The following is a 15,768-nucleotide window of genomic DNA, read 5'->3' as shown; positions in this document are numbered from 1 at the left end:
AATGACTATTCTAGCTGCAAATGTCTGGTTTTTGGTGCAATATCTACATAGGTGTATAGAGGCCCATTTCAAGCAACTATCACTCCAGTGTTCTAATGGTACAATGTGTTTGCTCATTGGCTCAGAAGGCTAATTGATGATTAGAAAACCCTTGTGCAATCATGTTCACACATCTGAAAACAGTTTAGCTCGTTACAGAAGCTACAAAACTGACCTTCCTTTGAGCAGATTGAGTTTCTGGAGCATCACATTTGTGGGGTCAATTAAACGCTCAAAATGGCCAGAAAAAGAGAACTTTCATCTGAAACTCGACAGTCTATTCTTGTTCTTAGAAATGAAGGCTATTCCATGCGAGAAATTGCTAAGAAATTGAAGATTTCCTACACCGGTGTGTACTACTCCCTTCAGAGGACAGCACAAACAGGCTCTAACCAGAGTAGAAAAAGAAGTGGGAGGCCGCGTTGCACAACTGAGCAAGAAGATAAGTACATTAGAGTCTCTAGTTTGAGAAACAGACGCCTCACAGGTCCCCAACTGGCATCTTCATTAAATAGTACCCGCAAAACACCAGTGTCAACATCTACAGTGAAGAGGCGGCTGCGGGATTCTGGGCTTCAGGGCAGAGTGGCAAAGAAAAAGCCATATCTGAGACTGACCAATAAAAGAAAAAGATTAAGATGGGCAAAAGAACACAGACATTGGACAGAGGAAGACTGGAAAAAAGTGTTGTGGACGGATGAATCCAAGTTTGAGGTGTTTGGATCACAAAGAAGAACGTTTGTGAGACGCAGAACAAATGAAAAGATGCTGGAAGAATGCCTGACGCCATCTGTTAAGCATGGTGGAGGTAATGTGATGGTCTGGGGTTGCTTTGGTGCTGGTAAGGTGGGAGATTTGTACAGGGTAAAAGGGATTCTGAATAAGGAAGGCTATCACTCCATTTTGCAACGCCATGCCATACCCAGTGGACAGCGCTTGATTGGAGCCAATTTCATCCTACAACAGGACAATGACCCTAAACACACCTCCAAATTGTGCAAGAACTATTTAGAGCAGAAGCAGGCAGCTGGTATTCTATCGGTAATGGAGTGGCCAGCACAGTCACCAGATCTGACCCCATTGAGCTGTTGTGGGAGCAGCTTGACCGTATGGTATGCAAGAAGTGCCCATCCAACCAATCCAACTTGTGGGAGCTGCTTCTGGAAGCGTGGGGTGCAATTTCTCCAGATTACCTCAACAAATTAACAGCTAGAATGCCAAAGGTCTGCAATGCTGTAATTGCTGCAAATGGAGGATTCTTTGACGAAAGCAAAGTTTGATGTAAAAAAAATCTTATTTCAAATACAAATCATTATTTCTAACCTTGTCAATGTCTTGACTCTATTTTCTATTCATTTCACAACATATGGTGGTGAATAAGTGTGACTTTTCATGGAAAACACAAAATTGTTTGGGTGATCCCAAACTTTTGAACGGTAGTGTATATACTTTTTTTTTCGTGTATCTGTGTTGATATTCCGCTCCTCATTAGTTGAGCACTTATAACACCATTGATGGTTTCGGAAAACACACACACACACACACACACACACACGCACACACACACACACACATATATATATATATATATATATATATATATATATATATATATATATGTGTGTGTGTGTGCGTGTGTGTGTGTGTCCCAGACTACCTCTGCAATAGCTAATGATAAAAACAGCTTGAAATAGTGCCTTGTAAAATAGAGGCATGGGATCCTTACTCAAAGCTCAACTTGCCATGTTCCCAGGTCCCCTATGACCTGCAGGCCTGAGTGCAACAGCACCCACTGCACCCACGGAAATTCCGTCCCTGTCCCGCATACTCCGACAAAACCTGCGATGACAAAATTTCATTAAAATTTAGCATAATTAACATAATCTAATTAAAATGACGTAGGTCTTATTATGGCATCTTAATTACACACTGTGATAAACTTAATTTATCCACATCTTATCTCCTTTTGGCAGGCTAAATGAGCGAGAGCTGTGCCTGTAGCAGGGGTGCTTCAGATAAAGTCAAAGAACAGGACCCTGTGGTGTGTTTTTGGCCAATAATTAGAGTTCAGGACATGTTATAGTTACTTAATAAATGACTGAAAAACTGAATGAGCAGAAAAGAGATAGCTATAGGAACCAAACAGTGTGTGTGTGTGTGTGTGTGTGTGTGTGTGTGTGTGTGTGTGTGTGTGTGTGTGTGTGTGTGTGTGTGTGTGTGTGTGTGTGTGTGTACTTTCTGCACTGGTTAATGATGATTTAAAAACAATGAAGTAGAGACAGTACAGGAGTTTAAGTATCTTGGAATTGTATTGGAACCTCAGCTAAGGTTTGACAAACATAAAAAAGTTAGGTAGAACTGTTTGGGTTAATTCTCAAAGCTTTAGGGAAGTCAAACACTTTTTACCATTTTATACAGTTTTAACATTTATCCAGGCAATGGTTTACTCTCATCTCTCGTACTGCATAACCTGTTGGTGTCCAGCACCAGCCTCCGCCAATATACCACTAACGTCCGTTCATCATCAAGCTATCAACGTTCTGGCCAAGAAACCCCTGAGATGCCATCACTGCAGTATTCTACAGGTTTAATCTTCACAGTTTTGACAATTTCATTAATTACTCCAACCTCACGCTTACCTTTACATGTCTCTGTCTCCACCATTTATCTCCATCTATTTCCAACACTTCCATCACTAGACTTCACTGTCCTGCCATTAACACCCGGGATACACCGGGAATAAACTCTAGAATTGGGCACCGTATGGCTTCCTTTGCACAAACTGCATTCTCAATTTGAGACACAACCCTGGGGACTTCCCTACCTGCCAGCTTCAACCAGATTAAGGATTTTAAAATATTTTCCACATCAGTCAAGTCCTGGTTAAAACTTGGTCAGAACTGCAATCATGACACCAAATAGTTTTTATTTTTATTCTTTGGGTTTTTCCCCTTTTTTCTCCCAAATTGTACTTGGCCAATTACCCCACTCTTCCAAGCTGTCCATGTCGCTGCTCCACCCCCTCTGCCGCTCCGGGGAGGGCTGCAGACTACCACATGTCTGCTCCCATACATGTGGAGTCGCCAACCACTTCTTTTCACCTGACAGTGAGGAGTTTCACCAGGGGGGCATAACGCGTGGGAGAATCACGCTATTCCCCCCAGTTCCCCCTCCCCCCGAACAGGAGCCCCGACCAACCAGAGGAGGCGCTAGTGCAGCGACCAGGACACATACCCACATTCGGCTTCCCACCCGCAGACACGGCCAGTTGTGTCTGTAGGGACGCCCGATAAGCCGGATGTAATACAGGGATTCGAACCGGCGATCCCCGTGTTGGTAAACAACGGAATAGACCACTACACTACCCGGACGCCCTATCCAAATAGTTATTATTTGTATTCTTGAGTTAATGCTATAAATGCTGTGTGTTTGTGTCTTGTCATGGATGGTTGTTGTTTTTGTTTTATTACTATATGCACTGGTTGTTAACTGTACCATGCAATTTGAATGATTGCTTAAACTATCAATGTCCATCAAGGGACTGGAGTTGGGAATTAGCTTTTGATATATATATATATATATATATATATATATATATATATATATATATATATATATATATATATATATATATATATATGTGTGTGTGTGTGTGTAGTAATACTACTGCTACTACTGCTACTACTACTACTAATAATAATACTATTAATAATAATAATAATCATTACAGTAAATCAGATACTGCCTCTGCAACTGTCAAAGTTGTCTGTACTTGTCCCTTAAAAATAAACAAATTAGAAAAAAAATAAAATGAAAATTCCCTCGCTCATGTTTCCATTCACCTCTTTATCACTCTTTCCCCCCTTCATCTTCCCTTGATTGCCATTGGGGACATAAATCTGTGTTAAAATGGACGGCAGTATTTGCTCAGGGGTGTGACTGAGTCTCTGTCTTGCCAACCTGAATGCTTTCCCCCGGCGGCTGTTGACACAGAGCTGGCTTTCTCGTAATTAGGCTGGGTAATAGCCTGCTGTGAGCTACCAGGATGTGTGCTATCACAGCCAGATATTGTGGCTTTTTGTGGACTACAGGTGTCAGAAACCGGCTCTATCTTGTTCTCTGGGTCTGGGCTGAACCACAGATAGATATGACAGAATTTGGGGTGGAGTGCTGCAAGCATGGACTGAGCATGTGTGTGTGTGTACATGCAAGCCTACAGTATGTGTAGCACCAGGAGCTTGTGATACAGGGTTCAAAGGGCAGCAAGGGTGCAGTGGCACATGTAACAGATGAACCAAGGGGGTAATGAATAATATGCAAATTAAGCGTACAAAAGCCATTTTCTGCAAAAACAAATTAGCACACTGAAGCACAGCTGTTATAAAGTTGATTTTATTGTTGTCAAGTAACATGTTACATTTTTATTCCTGTATCATCAGAGAAAGTTGAATCAGTACATCTGGACAAAATGTTTATTAATAGGAATGTTTCATTACTCATCTAAGGTGACGGTAATTTACATATGAAACTGGTGGGTTTCGGTTGTTATGCCACTTTATTGTTTATAAGGGCGGGAACACCTGCTGTCAGTTGAGACTGAAGAGGTCACTTAGATGATGATGAAACGTTTCTCTCTCAATAAACGTTGTGTCCAGATGCACTGATTCGACTTTCTGTGATTTCTGTGGTTCTCCTCCCGGGGTCCGTGGTGATGGTGGTCGCCACTTGGACACTGCCTGCCATTCCTCTCCTCACATATATATTTTCATGATGATGCTGGTCGCGTGGCTTGGGTCCTGGACTGTTCCGATGGTGTCTAGAAACTGCTTGGAATCCTGTGCATCATATTCTTCATACATTTTATAAGTCCATTATAATTGTGTTATCCTCTTTCAATGTTGTATTGTGTAAATTGCGTAAACACAGCATCTATTGCACGTTGTCCATCTTGGGAGAGAGATCCCTCCTCTGTTGCTCTCCCTGAGGTTTCTCCCTGTTAAAGGTTTTTTTAGGGAGTTGTTCCTTATCCGATGAGAGGGTCTAAGGAAAGGATGTTGTGTTGCTGTTTAAGCCCACTGAGGCAAATTTGTCATTTGTGATATTGGGCTATACAAATAAAATGGATTTGATTTGATTTGATTTTGGATAAGCGGTTTGAATAATGGATGTATGGATGGATGGATTATTGAGCATGCATAAACACATTTGGACTCGTTTCGGTGAGGATTGCGTTAAACTTGTACGTGAGTATGAGCAAATGGTATGTAAGATAGCAGACTACAGGAACCACCCGAGATTCAGCCTCCGATGCAGACCAAGCGGGATTATGCCTAAGAACCTGCAAATGAAGTCTTCGGTCAAGGGCCACCGAACTAACCAGATCCACCAGAAGGCACAGAGCCAGCTGTTGAATGAACGGGTGAGACAAACCAATTTTACTATCGATCCTTTGAAAGCCAAAAAGGACCAGATCCAACAGATACTCACGTTGCGTCTAGGTGAGACCACTTTCCAATGTGTGATTGAGTTCATGGATAAGGCTCGTCTAGCTCAACACGAAAAGTCGAAAACCAAACAGCAAAAGAAGTCCGAGCTCCTTGCTGCATGCCAGAGACATCAGCAGACAACGGACAGCAGAATGGCAGAAAGAGAGACGGATGCCAGACACATGTCGGCGATGTGGACAAGTGGGTGAAGAATCTGTCTGACAGAAAACTGACCCAGGTAGAGAAAGACATCGTTGCTAAGGGGCTCACTTTTTGAGAACCACATCAAGTTCACCAAGGAGGATGTGAAAAATGACAGGTTAGTCTTCTTAGACTGTGAAATTGCAATTGGTGATGGAGGACATTTAGCTGTTGTTGTTTACCCATACTGATCAGGACTTAAGGTTTGACACTAATCATCCACAAAAATAGAGAAGTACACATCTTACGTGGAGACTATAGAGTCACATGAAGTGTTGCCCGTCCATCCATTATTCAAATCACTTATCCTGCCCAGGGTCGAGGGAATGCTGGAGCCTATCCCAGCAGTCATTGGGCGGCAGGCAGGGAGACATCCTGGACAGATTGGCAGTCCATAACAGGGCCCACACACACACACACACACACACACACACACACACACACACACACACCTAGGGACAATTCAGTAAAGCCAAATCACCTGACCTACATGTCTTTGGACTGTGGGAGGAAACCAGTGCACCTGGAGGAAACCCACGCAGACATGCGGAGAACATGCAAACTCCGCACAGAGGATGACCCAGAATGACTCCCAAGGTTGGACTACCACAGGGCTTGAACCCAAGACCTTCTTGCTGTGAGGCGACCGCACTAACCACTGTGTCACTGTGCCGCCATCACATGAAGTGTAACATGTATAAATGAGTAAACCACAGAAGTACCAATTATTTCTTGAGATTTACTTGTTTCTCATGCCTTGATGATGAGTGATTCTCTTTTGTCACTCTTTTGCTCAGCTCAGAAAGAAACTGAGCAATGTACCTCTTTCTGCCTACCTCTCTAGGAGGTAGGCAGATGCTGTGTCTTCAGTCCACATACCTCACATACAGGGGGCAGTACTATAGGCAGAAGTGTGGGTGTGCTATGGTTTCCCCAGTCTCACCTGTAGTGGCCAACTTGTATATGGAGGAAGTGGAAAATAGGACTCTGATGTCTTGCAGGGACACCACCTAGCCATTGGTTCAGATTTGTGGATGACACCTGGGTTAAAATTAAATCTCAGGATAACCACATTTCACCGACCATGTTACCTCTGTGGACAACCACATCAAGTTCACCAGGGAGGATGTGAAAAAATGACAGGTTAGCCTTCTTACACTGTGAAATTGCAATTGGTGATGGGGAACATTTGATTGTTGATGTTTACCATAAACCAATACATACTGATCAGTACTTAAGGTTTGATTCTCATCATCCAGAGGGGCACAAACTAAGGATCATCAGGACATGACCACCGAGTTGACAATGTTCCCACCGACACAGCAGCTGGGGAAAGGGAGAAATCCCACATTAAACAGGCCCTGGTTAAGTGTGGTTATCCTAACTGGGTGTTTGTCAAAGCCAGGAAGATGCCAAAACAGTGCACCAGCCGATTGAAGAGAGGAGAAGGACAACAGCTCCCGAAACGTACACCAGTGGTGAGTCCGTAAGTGGCGGGAGTTTTAGAAAAGCTGAGATGTGTATTTTCCAAACACCACATCTCAGTTGATTTCAAACCCCAAAACACGCTGTGCCAGAATTTGGTGCACCTCAAGGATTGGGTCCCCTGGCACAAACAGAGCAACACTATAGTGCACGCTGTTAAGAGCCAGGAGGATTGCTGTCACTTGTACATTGTGGAAACCAAACAGATGCTGGCCAAGAGGATGGCACAACACAGAAGAGTTAACACATCAGGCCAGGACTCCACAGTCTACACCCATCTACAGGCCAGTGTCCACTCTTTCAAAGATGAGGATGTGCACATCCTTGATAGGGAGGAATGCTGGTTTGAACGGGGAGTCAAAGAAGCCATCTATATGAAGAGGGAATGACCATCCCTGAACCAGGGGGTGGGGTGGGGTGGGGGTAATAGTACATCTGTCACCATCTTACAATGCTGTGATCACAAACATTCCCCAATCCTCTGAGAACAGTACACATGGCCATTGTAACTCTAGTTAATGGTCATGGCAGTTTGCATATGAATCTGATCATTGGTTTTGGTCGTGATGCAACTGTATTGTTTATGTAGCCAGGTGGTAAATTCCATGTACCCTGTGTAAATATGCTCAGTATAAAAAGAGAGTAGGTTTTATTTTGGTTTAACTGTGTACAAGGGAAGAGTTATTTACAGTTATTGTTATGTTAAAATATAAGTCATATGTACAAACCATTTTAAAAAGTAAGCTTGCACCTAAGGGAACAACAAAGACCATGGAAAGGGTTAACTCTTAGCTGTTACAATCTGGTGCCACTAGAGGGCGAGATTGGCGAATTTCTTCTTGTGCTCAGGAGATTCTGGTCCTTTTTCCGGTTGAGTAAGCTGAGAGATGCAGGCTAAATGCATTCTGAGTCCATCTAATGAAATCCATGGGTGCAAATAGCGCGATGAATGTCGTGGGATGTACAGACCGTTTGAGGAAGTCCACACGTGATTAGCAAGATATGAGGATTTTTGAACAAAGCCAGAAGCTCAACTCGGAGGTCCCTGTGAAGGGAAATGGAATTGATAAGCCCACTGCTGTATTTCGATTTGTTTTTGAGTTTTTTTGTATTTGTTTGAAATCTTTCTGCCTAAACCATGAAATCTTTTTGCCTAAACCATTTAGAGTGAGAACACAAAAAAATAAAGAACCCAAAAAGCAGTGATTGTGTCCTGTGTGGTACCTATTTCCACGGGTTGCATTTATAAGGGTGGGGATACCTGCTGTCAGTTTATACTGACAAGGTCACTTAGATGAGAGATGAAATGTTTCTGTTAATACATTTATCCAGATGAACTGACTCAACTTTCTGTAACTGCAATTTGGTTTACATGGACCGTGACATCATCATAATTGACCTCAGATCCAGTCTTCGGCTTCTGTTAATTCTCTTTTTGAAAGAAAAAAAATACAACTTTTTTATTATCATTCATTTGATTCAAATTGATGTTTGGCTCATTGTCTATTTCAAGTCCCTCACTGGCTCAGAGAACTTTGATCACTTTTCAAAACCACTGTACAGCAGAACATGACTCAAACCTTTGGCTTTAGGGCTCAGTGAGGGACGGCCTTCAGAGCAGAGCCTGGCAGCTACGATACCTGTTCCCTCCAGCAGTGTTATGCTGCAGCATTGACAGCTGCTGTCTGGTAAAAACAAAGACTCTGACATCATTTTATTCGTTCTGAACTCTTACCGACATACATACAAAAAATAAAACTAGAACATATCTCTTTCTAGAAGGATCTGATATAATTGAGCTTGAAGCTGGACAAACTCACATTAAAAACTGTATAAACAATACCGAGCATTCATCAATCCATCCATCCATTACCCAAACCACTTATCTTTACTCAGGGTCGTGGGGATGCTGGAGCCTATCCCAGCAGTCATTGGGCAGCAGGTGGGGAGACACCCTGGACAGGCCGCCAGGGCATGACAGGGCCCACACACACACACACACACACACACACACACACACACACACACACACACACACACACACACACACAAACACACATTCACACCTAGGGACAATTTAGTACAGCCGATTCACCTGACCTATATGTCTTTGGACTGTGGGAGGAAACCGGAGCACCCGGGGTAAGCCTATGCAGATATGGGGAGAACATGCAAAACTCCACACAGAGGATGACCTGGGATGACCCCTAGGGTTAAACTACCCTGGGGTTCGAACCCAGGACATCCTTGTGGCATATATACATGAATATATACATGATCAACTAATAAAGATGAACAATATACAAGCACAGCTTTTCCAAGGCTTTACACGAGTAGAAGATGAGTCAACACACAGTGGTTACCGCTCACAGTAGCACGTTCATGCGTTCCACATGGTTGGCACATTGGCTGTTTCTTTAATTGCATGACAGTGAGTTCATGTCAGGGTTGCTTAGAGTGGTCTAATTTGGCTGATGATGAAATGGAACGCCACCATCACAGTGAAAAGTATTTCCTCGCAATACAAATTAAATTCAGAGAACAAAGCACAATTCTAGCTGCTCCCTTTACTAATTCTTCCCATTGACCGGTAAGTCTTCCCACATAGCCACGACATTCAATATATGAAATCGTGCTGGGGGACACGATGCCACTGACATTTTCTTGACTGGCACCACGAAGTTGTATGGGCAAGTTTTTCTTGCGTGAGTCACTTGATCAAGATACTGACTCTGACTGGCCTGGCCTCCCGGGAGAATGTCGGTCACTTACATTTATTTGAAAACACAAAAACTATGGCGGTTAGGGTTAGTGTTAGGATAGTTTTTGTGTTTTCAAATATATGTAAGGGACCGGCATTCTCCCAGGTGGCAAGACCAGCAACATCCTGCATCTTGATTAACATGAATCGCGCAAGAAAAACTTGGCCCATACAACTTCCTGGTGCCGGACAAGAAAATTTCCGTGGCATCGTGTCCCCGAGCACAATTTCATAGATTAAATGTCGTGACTATGACACGAAATCTCGTGATGCCGGGCTGCTTCCCAAAGTCCTTCGCTCCTGTGACCTCGTCTCTGATACACATTAAGTCACATCCCTCCCGGTCCACAGTTACTAGCCCTGACAGCTAATCACAACAGGGTCCAGTGCTCCAGTCGTATTATAACTAAAGTCACCCTCACTTTTTCTGGAATGGAAATTAGACTTGGGAAGGACTTAAAGCCACCTGGCTGTCTCAATAAAGGCATTCAGTGAAAATAGGCACTATCATCAAATCAGCATTTGCTGTGCCCCTGTGAGGTTTTATATTGGAACAGGAAAAATGCTGATGAAAAATCCTTTTCTTTGTGTACAGGTAAGGTAAGAAAGGCTTGCTCTTTCCAATTACACTTCTGCAAAAAGTGGGGGCAAGGCACTGGGAGGGGCAGGCTGAGTATAGACACTAGCCAAAGGATTTACAGCTCAGAAAGACAGGCGGCTTCAGAAGCAAAGCACAGCCATTGTCAGAGAGTAATTCCATTTCATGAATAAGCGCTTGACTGCTTACAGTGACAGCCTCATCCTCATCCTGTCTGCAGCCTGGCACCGCGCCGCCATGCCAGCCAATGACAGAATGTCATTCCCCATTCCCAAATATAAAGGCCAGGAGGACAGGGCTTATGTGCAACAACCAAAAATCTGTGCTACCCTGCCCATGGAAGTTGAAAATAAAATGTAAATTTTAAAAGGATTGGGTGAATTCATCATTCCTATTTTTATTAGCTGGAGCCATTTTGACACTTGTTTGGGCTGCAGGAAACTCTTGGAGGCGATTGAGTCCTGAGATGATCATTATCTTTTTCCACTGACACATGGCATCAGGTCAGCAGTCGTCATGTGGACTCATATAAAAGTGTGCTGGAACATACACAGACGCGCCACGTGGAATTTCATGACTGCGGCACTCTCAGTACACCAACATTAACACTTTTTTGAAAAGTTCAGACAGTATATAAATAGAAAGTAAGCAGTCACACACTGCAGTCTGTTTCAAACAAGATCCAATACACAGTTGATCCAAGTGTATTGTTCACCATTCCTTTAGCTGTTTTCTCACATAAGGGACACGATGTAGGCTGAATGCATGTGGACTGAATTCTAAACCATGGTAGCAAAGCATCAGGCTACCCCTAACACAACTATTTGCCTTTGTGTCCCCAGCTAACCTTGTGTGTGTCTTGGCATAATAAGGAGAGCTTACCATCCAAACTCTTAAGCAGAAGTCACACTGCATGCTGAAGACGAGGCTGCGGTGATGAAAACAGACGTTTTAATGTGCTGAATGTGCGAAGCAGGCTGAAGCCCAGAATGAGTGGGATGCAGCCATAATATGGTTCAGGCCTGGGCGTAAGCAGGAGCGACAGTTCCCTGTTTTAAAGAGGAGGCAAGACGGATGCATTATGCATGAGTGACCTGTGTTCTACTAGTCGTGCCGCTGCAGCGCTCTGCACACACCACATTACTGCTTTACTGCTGCTCCAGCTGACACACGAGACCCGCCTTCCATTCTTTCCTGTCAAGAGTTTGGAAATTAAACACATCTGTATTTATCCGCAATTCTCAGAGATTTCTGTCAGACACCGAAGTTGAATGCTGTCAGCTATTTTCACCATTCTAGCAAGTTGCTTGGACTTGATAGTGGGCAAAATGCAGTTCTAAGGATATTAATCTTTGCATCCACTGGACACAAGTTTTTTTGCACTTGTTTTGTTTCAGTATGTAGAGTAAGGGAGACACTAAATACTTGACCATTTGTTCTTGTGCACATATTTACATTGATTAAAATGAATATCTGAATAAGAGGATACACAGACCTCACGGCCTACCCAGGGTGTCTCCCCACCTGCCGCCCAATGACTGCTGGGATAGGCTCCAGCATCCTAAAAGCAGGATAAGCGGTGTGGTTAATGGATGGATGGATGTTAGATAACCCAAGTCAAAAAAAAGTCAAGACTTTTGTGCGGGAGATTTGCACCAAACTCATTGACTGAATTATTCTCCATTAACCTTTTTCTAAGCTCTGCCTCATCTTTAGCTGATTTTTGTCATTCTTATGTCAGCAATGATGCCGTTCAAGTTCCCACCGGAGAACTAATGTTCTTCCTGTATGTCAGTACTAATGATGTACGTCATGATTTTACTGGAGGCCTCTGTGACAGACAGCATGCTCCTGATGGTACACACATCTGTCTGTCTGTACACACATTTGTGTGTGATGGTGCTGAGATGTACACAGTCAATTCAACACAACATTAAGCATTAACCAAGACCATATTCTTATTTTATACGTGTGAGCTACAGCAAGGTAAGTCTTGTAACATGTGTAATAGGGAAGCTGTGGGTGGTTATTTTTATTCAATATTTAGTTCATTATGATTTGGACTCCATCCATTCATCCATTATCCAAGCCGCTTAGCCTACTCAGGGTCGCGGGAATGCTGGAGCCTATCCCAGCAGGGATTGGGCGGCAGGCGGGGGACACCCTGGACAGGCCGCCGGTCCATCACAGTGTAGTGTTTTGTAATGGTGACATGCAGATTTAACCTGGTCCTATCTCATCTACAAAACCTCTGCCATCACACACACACACACACACACACAGCCCGTGTCAGCATCATAATGTCAGACTGTATCAGATGTGTGTGCTGGTCAGTCTCCTGGCCTTTCGATAAGGTGCGCTCAGGTCTGTTGACATCATGGACATCGGCTTTCCATCCCAGGAGTTATTGTGCACCTGCCAGAGTGTCAGAGGCTATTAGCTGTGTGGGTTCACTGAAGCAATTTCACATGAAATATAAATAACAAAAAAACAAGAAAAACAAAAACAAAACAAAAAAGGCACGCCCAGAGACAGAAAACATCAAAATCGCGGCTACTAGCGATCATTTCCACCAGTTAAACATCCAATTAAAATAATTAGAGGTGTTTTTGGTGGAGCTCCCAAAAGAGTGCAATTCAAGGCTAATCAATTGAGAGCCCCTCTCATTCTTCTACCCCTTCTTCTACTCCTGCCCGCTTTCGTTTCCTGACTCCGTCTGATTATCACCGTTTATCACCGCCACTTATTACCACTGCTTATTAACACCACTTATTACCGCCGCTTTTTACCACCGTTTATTACCACAGCTTATTACCGCCGCTTTTTACCACCGCTTATTACCGCCGCTGTAACGTCTGGGTCGTGGGGAGGGTTGCTGGGTGACAGCATGACAGACGTCTGGGGCCAAATGTGCCTGTTCGCAGTTAGATGATGTGATATTTCAGGCGGTAAGACGACTCTCACATCAGGAAGTTGTGTGATGGAGGCGCTCATGGTGTGATAGAAGGGGAGGGAGTCGACCCAGGGAGAACGGATGTGACAAGAGCCCGAGAAACCTTTCAGAACAGAAGGCCACATGTGACTGCTAACTACACAAGAAAAGAAGAGGAAAAAAATCAACAAGGAAAATAAAACACATGCCGTACAGAAAGGACGCACTTTTCTAGGTATGCTAAGAGCGATAAGGGTATTTGGGTGGCTTTGCCTCTTCTACCATTGTTGGATGATTGTGTGAAATCCTGTGCGAGCTCATTTCTTTGTCCTTCCATGCAGTAAAGGGTCGGATCTGCGCTGTAAGATGACTCCCCGTGGCTCTAATTAGACTTTCAGTGATTTCATTACGCATCTCTGATGTCCCCCATGCCTTCGGCTCTGAAATCCATTTAACAGCGGACTAGTGCAGGAAGATAACAGCCCAGCCACAGCGTCATGGGCAGAAGCACGGAAGCATTCATAAATGCCAGACACCAAGTGAGAACAATCAAAAACACTTTTGTGAATGAGCCTGCTCTCGACACACACACACACACGCGCGCGCGCGCGCATTCATGATGTGCACAAATCCACATCTTGATATTGAAGAAGAGCCTTACAGTAGACGCCTGTGTGTGTTGACAAGCACATGTGACATTTTGATGCATGTGGGAAGCCGCGGGGCAGCGCAGGGCTGTCGGGGAATGCAGGCTGAAAGGACTTGCGAGGCGAAAGCCCAGAAGCATTTATCCATATGTCAGTGATAAGCGGCATCTTGTCAGTATGACTCAGTTATCCTGCAAAGACTGACATACACACATTCCCATCGCCACTGCAAAAAGTCTTCATTGTGCAATCCACACCTAGTGATAAGAGCAAACCTTCCTTCATCACATTACATGTGTGTGTGTGTGTGTGTGTGTGTGTGTGTGTGTGTGTGTGTGTGTGTGTGTGTGTGTGTGCATACGATGCTGTTAGACATATTGACTGCTAGTATATTTGAAGTTTCCTTCCATACATACACATGCAGGCATCCCAACAATAGGCGGGAAGAAGGGGAAATTGTTGTTTATGGTGATTACAGGTCTTTTTTGTTGGAGAAAAGTTGAACAAGACAGGTGGCTAGTCCATGTCAGCACCCACACACATACTTTCACCTACACCTATGAGTAATTTAGACCGCAACTGATCGAATGTGCATGTCTTTGGACTGTAGCAAGACATTAGAGTACTTGGAAGAAACTCGTGCAAATTCCACACAGACGAGCTGGAGTCGAATTCGGGAGGTACTCACCGTTAAACCTCCATCCCACCTAAACAGGGACCGATGAAGTTCATGTCATCTTAATTTTATCTCTATCGCTGAGCAGATCTGGAGTTTATGCTGGAACAGATCCATGTGCTGTTGTCTAGCATCTATGTGGTTCTGTCCTTGATAAGAATAACGTCATGGGACCAACGTCAGTATGGCTGGTGAAGCAGATGGAGGAGCTGGATGTGCCATGGCATGGCAGGGGTGTACCCGTCTGACTCCTATTGTGATTTGTTATATTTGTACACGCAGACAGGTCCTTTACTGTTTACAGCGAGCTATGGTTAATTAAAGGCATTTTCTAATTAGGATAACATTGAGACCTAGGACATCAGAAATCCCAATAAGACGTTATGTTATTGCCATGTGCATTACCTGCACTAGGAATTTAGTCTGACATGATGGTAAGACTCAACTCAAAATAACACGTTGAAGGGACATGTTACATCGTTATAGTCCAGTAGGAGGTGAGATAATCACAAGCTAAATTGTACTTTCCACCAGTTTCTACTTAGAGGCTCTATCTCCAGGGAATTTGAAAAAAAAACACCTGTATATTTCAAGAATCAGTAAGCCCTGCTACTGCCTTGCTCTACATTTGCACCCAAACATTACCCCCCCCCCGAATAATTTGATTATATTTTCTTGCGGGTGTTGAGAGGCTGAGCGGTATCTGTGCGGAGTGGCAGTAGGTGCTGAGAGAGCATGGAAGCTGCAGCCACATCAGCGCATAAATGTAAGCCATTATGTTCTCAAATAGAACAGGGTGTTTCTATTGTGTGGCCCATTAGAAAGCGTTTACGTTCTCGCCGCAGAACTCATTCTGATACATGGTGCCCTAAGTAGCTATAAAATATTGATTTATAGCCCTGTCCTACAGCTCTGTAATAGTGGGAAGAAGGGATCCAGTGAT

General features: G+C 43.8%; 1 pseudogene; it reads left to right on the top strand.

The window, feature by feature from the left end:
- The first annotated feature begins 5,365 nt into the window (after window positions 1-5,365).
- On the top strand, window positions 5,366-10,930 carry LOC130118541 (uncharacterized; annotated as a pseudogene).
- Window positions 10,931-15,768: the final 4,838 nt, after the last annotated feature.

This window comes from Lampris incognitus, chromosome 9 (genome assembly GCF_029633865.1).
Source record: "Lampris incognitus isolate fLamInc1 chromosome 9, fLamInc1.hap2, whole genome shotgun sequence".
NCBI lineage: Eukaryota > Metazoa > Chordata > Actinopteri > Lampriformes > Lampridae > Lampris > Lampris incognitus.
This window is presented reverse-complemented; position numbering and strand designations above follow the sequence as displayed.